This window comes from Botryllus schlosseri, chromosome 2, assembly GCF_051294905.1.
Source record: "Botryllus schlosseri isolate E-star chromosome 2, Bs_hap1, whole genome shotgun sequence".
Taxonomy (NCBI): Eukaryota; Metazoa; Chordata; class Ascidiacea; order Stolidobranchia; family Styelidae; genus Botryllus; species Botryllus schlosseri.
The window spans coordinates 32,351,533-32,360,157 of record NC_137237.1 but is presented as its reverse complement, the minus strand read 5'-3'; the positions used below and the strand labels follow the sequence as shown (position 1 = coordinate 32,360,157).

Here is an 8,625-nt window from a genome sequence, read left to right as displayed (position 1 = left end):
TCAGTACCATTCATTTGGACCATACCTATTTCATTATGCGTCGTGAGAAGGTTGCGGAGCAATAGCTAGCTAGTTAAGTCACTAACGTGAGTTGCTTTGCGATACCTGTTTTAGGTGCTGTATTGCAATCGATCTGGATCTTGCGGCGGTCAAAAATCAGCGAATTTGAGGATCTCGTCAATGATATATCTGATGCCGGCGCACAGACCGTATAATTTAGAGATATTTGAGTAGTGGGGTCAACCCTAGGTCAAATAACGCGCTTTCGGAAGGTGGCGTCTTATTGGCAAAACATGATAATCAGAATTGGCGGAGACTATCACACGAAGGACCTACCACTTCGATCAATTTCCTTCCTTCCTTCACTACGCCCTTGACCCTGTTCTTGTGCACGGCTGGCTCAGTTTCAAAGGCCTTGTTCTTTTTGAGCAGGCTCGATGTGGCGGCCAAGGACTCTTGCGATTTCGGCTTCACGAGCACGCTGATCTTCTCAATGTTCCAGCTTGTCTCTTCCTCGTAGTCGGTTCTGAAATGGGGGTCGAGAGAGGTAAACGAGAGGTTATGGACCGGAGTTCTGAGCGTAAAATGAAGTTGGGCCTTTGCGACTAACAAAATGACCCTTGGCGCGATAAAAAGAAAAAAAAAATAAAAGAAAGAAATAGGCACAGAGCTCGAGCGCAATTTCAAAATAACCGGTCTTTACGACAAATTCAGTGCTTTTGGAATTGCAGCTCGGGCTCAGGCACCCGGTTGCAGTAGGTAGGTCGCATTATCAGTGTTGCGCGCGGCAAATCACGTTTCTAACAAACCCAGTTCCGTTTGCTTGATGAATCACATATGCAATAGACCCGGTGTGCACTATACTATAGGAAGGCGTATACAATCGCATCTGCATTACGCCGGATACGAAAGATGAATCATCGCTTATAGCCTAACTTCATCTCCAGTCTAACGTTCGAGCCTCGTACCTAGAATGAGTTGGCTCCTGTATCTCGATGACTCGGAGCCAATGCCGTTAGGTGTGTGAGGAATGATTAAAGAGTTACGTCGCGAAACTAAATGATATCGAATGTCCACAAACATGTGCAACGCGTGGGTACATGGGTAATTGATTTCCGTTAACACTTGAACATAACCATCAGAAGATACGTGTTGTATAAGACAAAAGGTTGGAAGCGCCTAGAATCGCCGTTATCATATATCACATACTCCATAAAAACTCGGACATTTTGACTTGCGTAAATCGTCGTTGAGGCTACTAACGACGCGTTGATAAGCGCGGGCATTCAATTGTTCGACGCGTTGATAAGCGCTGGTATTTAATTGTTCATGACAGATCAGAGAGTTGCTAAATAATAGCACTCCCGGACTCGTCAACAAGATTATTATGCGCGTAAAATCGTCAACACGAGTGGATTGTATAATTTTAATTTCCGCGAGTACTAAGCCATAACGAATTGATGCTATGTTGATGAATTCAAAATAAATAAATGAAAATCCAAACTCCGCCATTTTGTTTCAAAACCACGTCCTTATTTGTTTGGCTGGCTGCGCGTCTGCAGAGCGAGGGCGAGAGATAGTGAAGAGCGGGAGTGCGTGTGCAGGCGATTGTCCTTCTCATTGCCCAATGCATGGGCAATGAATTTGCGCTGTCGGGATGAAGAAATCCTAAACAGGCGAATAGCGCCTCTGTAATTGATGTGTAATAACAATGATAATGATAGCAATACAAATAATCCTGATGGGAGGCCAAAAAAAGGAGAGAATAACAATATGCGACAAATTTATTATTAAAAACCCGAAGATGCGTCATCATTAATTTTGTGTTCAGAATTTTTGAAGACGCTCCTCCCTCGACTCTAATCTGGTCACGAGAATTGAGAATGAATGGATTTTTGACAGCGATATGTGATACTATCAACATTTTCGGCAAAGTCCATTCGAAAGACAAATTTTACCCTCCGCGCGACTATACACGTAATGCGGGTATCTTCCCTTCACATTTATACTCGCGAATTTGGTACATATATCATATATTGCAAGCCTGCTGGGATGTTTTGCTTCTGCAGTAAGGAAATTTACGCAAAACATACCCCAAGAAATAAGAGTATCTCAAGAAATTAGTGAAGGCACAGGACACCGCGATGGCCCTCCACTGTGTCAATTTCACAGTAACAAATATCATCAGTATTTGTGGTCCATGTCGACTCTCCGCTGGAATGCGGATGCATTGTAGAGATAATCGAACTACGGCCTGCTGCGCTATGGGTGTATTATATGGTCATGGGTGCACAAGTTTTGAGAATATGTTGATAGGGTGTACCACGACGGGATGGGTTTAAGAGCACTGATCTAAGGGCATAATGAGGATAAATGACGCCGAGCGATTCTAGATGCAATGGTCGTTGGTAGTTATCTGAAATGTATTGATATAGGCTGTTTCTGTTTTCGTCAATTTCGGCTGATCAAATAATCAGAGCACTCAATGCGCATTGCCGAACATTGGCGTACGATTCCCCGACTCATAGAGACAATAAATGTATCATACCAGCTTGACTGCGAAGTCAACCCCAAAGAATAGCACTTCATGGATTTGGAAAAAAAATTCTTACGCTATTTATAGGACAATAACTCCGATGAATTTATATAGTTTAATAAACAAGTCGTGGGTTGAACGTACGGACGCTCGATTCAAAAGTGCATTCTTGACCGGGTTTCCCATGACTCGTGGTATAATCGTTAGGTTTGAGAAATTGGAAGACACCGGCACATTACACGACAAGCATGTCAATTGCAACATTAGTTTTAGATGTGTTATACATTCTGCCAACTATCCAAACCACGAGATGGATGTCACAATCAGCCTCAGATGAATTTCAATCAAGTTTCGGTTCCGCAAGCTACATGTTATATATACCGCGATACATTTTTCAATCTACTAGTGGCGTAAACGTCGAGTCTTCGCTGACATATTATGTCCATCACCAACGGAAAAAATAATTCCAATATTTTCCATTATTAAGAGCTGGGAAGAAATTCATGCATCACCTTTTATAATCGCTGGAAATTTTACTCAGTAGTTCAGCCGAACGTCATCAAGTGAGATAGGCTCGAGTTAGCCGCCAATACTTTGGAAGAATAATTTAGTTGAACGCATTACAGTAAATTTCCGTATCGATACATAGGGGGTTTACATACCCTGAAGTGTTCCGTCACTTTCTGTGATGTGAACTTGGTCGGTCGCGAGTCAATGACCGCGAAGGAGTAACTTGGGTATAGCCTCGTGTGTACTCAAACTGCGGGTATATAACGAAATCTGATATGCAAAGCAAGACTAGAGGGCAGCAACTGTTTTGTCGCTCTGGTAATGACAGTTCGAATGGATATTTTTATACTATAATTGTGATATCGGAAGTATGGACTTGATTGCTGTGAAGATGCAGATTATATCATCAAAAGCTTAAGGGTATTGTCATACTAAATTCTCCTTGACAGATCGAACCATAAATATGAGCCGAAAGCTGCATGCCAGTTGCTGGCTAGGCCGATTTACTGAACAATTTAAACAGCTGCCAAATATTGAATAACATAGCAGTATAGATATGAAAGTAACTAGAAAGGTGCGGGAAAATGCTACAGCCCTTGATATTTTTTTAAAAAAATAATATTACCCCTATTTAGCCTCTTTCGCGCGATACAATCATTGTCTCGTCATGTGACCTTGTGCTACTTCTGATTTGTATTCGTATTACGCCCATGCGGTGAGCTACCCTATATTTCGTACTAATTACGCATGTTGTGGCTGAAATTTAGAATTTGGCATTCAGCGAAAGCACGAGTGGCCCATCTCAGTATACGGTAATCGTAAATTACAATAGGATTTGGCGATTATAGCTATTATTCATGCATTGTCAATGTGGCACACGAATCAATACAAAGAATGTTAATTTGTCGCTGAAGCTATAGCCGTAGGCGAATTTACCTAATTAAGCCTGGTCCATAAAGGCTGAACAATGCTACATTGCAACAAAGCAGTGTTGGGATGACTTGACTTGACTCGAGTCACTTTACTGGCTTGCCTTGACTTGACTTGGCTCAGCTTGACTCGAGTCGCCTCCAAAAATCGGGTGGCTTGACTTGACTCGAGTCACCTTTGGGAATCGATTGGTTTGACTTGACTCGGGTCAAAATGTGCAATGACTCGGGATGACTCGTGACTCGAGGGTAGTGGCTTGATCCCGGCACTGCAACAAGGTGAATGGGCCTGTACAAGAATCCTTAGAGATACGAACAACAATAAAGTGGGCAAAACCACGCGTTCCAATTGATAGTTTACCCTCGAAAGACAATACCCTATACAACCTATAGCTTACTTCAGCAGATGGGTGCTCACTTCTTATACGGTGAGCAGCATTATGATTCGGCTAAATTTTCCACAAGGATACATTTAGCAGTGCACACTTGTCGCATCCCTGTTCATTTATCCGGGTTCCTGACCGACACAGATGCCACACTCCAAAGGTCAAGTTTTGGAAAATCAAAGCACAAAACTAATTTTTTTTAAAAGGGAGAAAATCTTCATAGTTGCATGAAAGAACGGTGCAATATTTGATCACACCTACTAGCATGGGTGTGAGTGACAAATGTACGTAAACACCATATGTGACCCGCGAGTGGGTTTGAGTAGCGCGCGAGCTAACTTTCAATATATTATTATCAAAATTGAATGGCTCAGATTGTGGGCTCGCAGGGCCAGCCAAAAATATAGTCGGCGTGGCCGCGACACTTGGATGATGATGACTGAAATGTCAACTCATACGCATGGGCAGATCGCGGGTCTAGCAGTCACATTTTTGGTAAATCGTCGTACATTGCAATAGACTAAAAAAGTGGTGAAATCGTTCTTCGTGCTTCACGTGTTTAATTGTCACACGATTTTTTTCTCTGGAGACTGCCCCATCTGAAAATGAAAAAGTGCCGGATTTAGCCGATTAGCAATTGCGAGAGAGGGTTTATTTTCGCGTTTGTGCTCACAGAAAGATCGTCAACGATGAAATACACTGTTGAGAATATTCTATGCCAAATTACTGGTCTGGTCTTGGCAGCAGTTTTACGACTCTGAGACCGGTGAATTTGAAAAATATTTTCCCGTAAAATATTATTGACCGTAATTTATTTTTTACAAAGATTGACTGTTAAAGTTTTTACGGAAAAATTCCCGTTACCTGATGTAACGGAAAACGGCTGTAATACCAAGTTACTGGTCTGGTCCAATGCAGCAGTTTTACGCTGATGAGACCAGTAAATTCGAAATAACTCTCCCCGTAATATGATTTTACATATGCTGAACGTAGGAAGTTTGACGGAAAATTTCCGTAACTAAAGGCAACAGAAATCTGCTGTAATATCAATATACTCGTCTGGTCCCTTGCAGCAGTTTTAAGCTCCTGAGACCAGTAAATTTGAATCAGGTTTATTTGGTGCGGGAACACGTAAAAAAAAAAAAAGTAAGTGTGGATAATGACGGGAATCCAGTCTTTCTTGTGGATATCATCAGTCAGCAACTGCCTGAATGAAGAGGGCTTCATCAAAACTTCAGCAGCAGTTGAAGGACTGTACTTTGGGCCATGCTCTTTTGTAGGTTCTTCTATAATCTGAGCAAAGATTATGCTGTCATCAACACAGTTGCAATTTGGAAACTTTGAGACGCTATAGCATGACATACCGCGACTTTTCTTATTCTTGTCAATTTCTCGAACAATGATGGCCTAGGATAGCAATGTCGAGCATAAGGCCAGCAGACCGCATGCGGCATGTGAAGCAATTCTGAGTAGTTTGATTAATTTACCCGTAAGTTGGTTATCTATAGTAATCTGGAGTCTGTTGGCCGTCAGTAAAATCGGATGCGGCAACGGTACATGGGTGCCGCTGTGCCGGCTTGTGGCGATATAATGAATACTTGTCAATTGTCGCTAACGTCATAGTTGCACTGGAACCCACTTTGCTTCGTGCCAATGCTGTACAGTATACAGCATTAAAATTCTGATGCGGCGTTTTAACACTGGCACTGTACTCGTTAACGTTATAATTGGCCAATAAGGTTGTGCTGATGATGAAATTGCGGGTATGCAGAATATCCACAATATTCACAGGCGTAATTCGCATACCGAGTTTCAGCACTAATGTATGAAAATTGAATATGGAACATACGACTGCCTTGCTGTTGAATCCCCAAGAACATGGTTAGTCGAGAACGATAGCGCCAAAGGGGGGAAAAGGCCTGCTGTTGAATTATGTTAACTCAGCAGATATGGTCATTACATATACAATGGCATCTTATGAAATACGTCGAAGCCGTCGCTACCCCTAAAGAACTGACTCCAGCTCCGAAGCTCTATCTCTAATCGAATTCCCCTACCGGCGTACATCACAATGAGGTTCCGGATCTAACATCGCGACAATTGTTTGCTTATGATAACAACGTCGGAGCTGTATTGCTCCATTTCCCGATAATTGTTAATTATGACTTGATCGCACAGGGTAGATGTGCACCTTGCGCAGGAATGACGTCAATTCGCGGATATACACAAACATACTAACCTATTTCGCGACCTAGTTTACGAGACTATTATGGGCCAAAAAGAAAAAAAATATATATATATATATTTGGTGGATATGCGCGCAATGCAGTTTAGTTGAGGGGGGTAGAATGATGGTTGGTTGGCATTTGCGCGATGTTGCGGACTCGCTAACTAACAGGCGTCAAGCTTTTTAAGTATTTTGTATTTAGGGTTTGGGACCTGATATCTATTAGACGAATACCATGCACTAGGCGAAATTAGTTACATATGCCACACGTGACGACGATAGTACAAATGGAAAAAAACAGCGACCCGTGAGAATTGTAAAGCTATAGAATTTCAACGCTATAGAACCGCAAGACTTTATAGAAATTGAACACCATTGAGGGTCCCTGAAGATGAATGCAATGAATGGTGAATGCAAGGAAATATGGGCGTAAACACGCACATATGCGTGTTTTCACGTCATGGGTAGTGTCAAATTGCCAATTAAAACCAGATCAATTTTTACACTACTGGCTATCCCGCCTGTTGCCGTGGTAACTGATCGGCGTTGCCGTTGGGATTGCATTTGGATCAGGCGTTATTTTGAAACACCTTGTTCAAAACGTATTTTAAACAGCGTTTTTTTTAATGGGGGGTGTCTTTTGAAATATTATGTCTTCAATCTAATGTTGTGCGCCATTGCCAGGAAAATATCAAATACTAAACACTAATTGTGTAAGACAAACCTGTGGTATGGATCAATGGACGATTGGTGTACGTCTTGAGGTGGCTCCCGATCTTTCCCGATCTTGCTCTGAGGTGCCCAAGGCGAATAGAATTGTTGCAGCGGACCTTGCGTGGAGAGTATGCTAAAAAAATTGATAGCGGTCAGTAAAGGGTAATTCTGAGCTAAAAACCATTTCGTTGTATGAGCTAAGATGCTATTATGTAAAGTATACTAAGAAGATGTCCAACTCAAAACACTGAGGCAGTTAAATTATCGGATTCTTTATGACTGATCGCAGCGCGCACGCGGCAGTAATCGCCAATTCATCACGTCAACGACAGGCCCCCCCAATCGCACATATAGTATGCCATGTACGCTGGATACAAATGCTTTCGCGATCGGTCGCATCATCGGCAGGCCTGGTACGCACGACATAATCGTTGGCCTGACCTGTCACACTTGTCATGGACCTCGTGTACAAGATATAGTGTCGATAGCCGAAACTATCGCTCTGCCGGCCTTGCGAGCTTTGGCTGCTATCTACTATCGTTCAAAGAATATTCCACTGATTGAGTAATGATCGTTTAATAACTGCATCGCAAATACGCAATGATAGCGCACCCTAAAATCGCAACTACTCGCCCATTGAGACGCAGAACAAGTAATATACATGGGTGCAGGCCTTTCTAAAATTTGCATGCTATTTTAAGGATGCGTATTAAACATGGGAGCGTATCATACACAAAGCAGACACTGCATGTTTAGCGACTTTCGTTTGATATAGGCTAATAAATGCACTATACAGCATTCTACGCCGTGAATATAGGAGTCCTTGGTGATGCCAGAGGGGTTAAGAAATAGATATGAAAAATGGCAATAAAAAATAAATGACTTGACTATAAAGCTGTGATTGACTTGTGACTCGGAGCATTGTGACTTGGTTACAGCTCTGATTTTTTTAGGGAGCCTCTTGGTGATGATATCATGATAAAATCATCAAATATAAAATCATCAAATATCAGAAACCGTCACACCGGCGACCAAATATCACTCGCGAATTTAAGGTGGTCTACGTGATTTGAAATCTTGGATTTCAAGGTACGTGGAGTAAATAGCGGACATAGTGACACCATAATGACGCAGCAACTTTAAAATGTATATTGTTTTTCTGATCTACGATGCGAAATAAGAATGCCGCAGAGGTGACACTTGCAGTCCCTAATTTGAATTGCAAACAACGTCATAACTAACCACGTTCTTGGCATACACGTAACTCTACAGGCGAATAAAGTAAGCGTATAGAGCAAGGATATATGTTACCGCCAAATACCT

General features: G+C 42.1%; 1 long non-coding RNA gene across 2 annotated transcripts; it reads right to left on the bottom strand.

Moving 5' to 3' along the window:
* Nucleotides 1-362: 362 nt before the first annotated feature.
* On the bottom strand, nucleotides 363-8,182 carry LOC145434439 (uncharacterized). 2 transcript variants are annotated; one of them, XR_013913390.1, is made up of 3 exons: nucleotides 7,313-8,178; nucleotides 849-4,960; nucleotides 363-619 (listed from the first exon to the last, which is right to left on the bottom strand). It is a non-coding gene; the product is annotated as an uncharacterized LOC145434439 (long non-coding RNA). The 2 variants fall into 2 exon arrangements; XR_013913391.1 differs by lacking the exon at nucleotides 363-619 and having other exon boundaries at nucleotides 1,016-4,960; nucleotides 7,313-8,182.
* Between the last annotated feature and the right edge of the window lie 443 nt (nucleotides 8,183-8,625).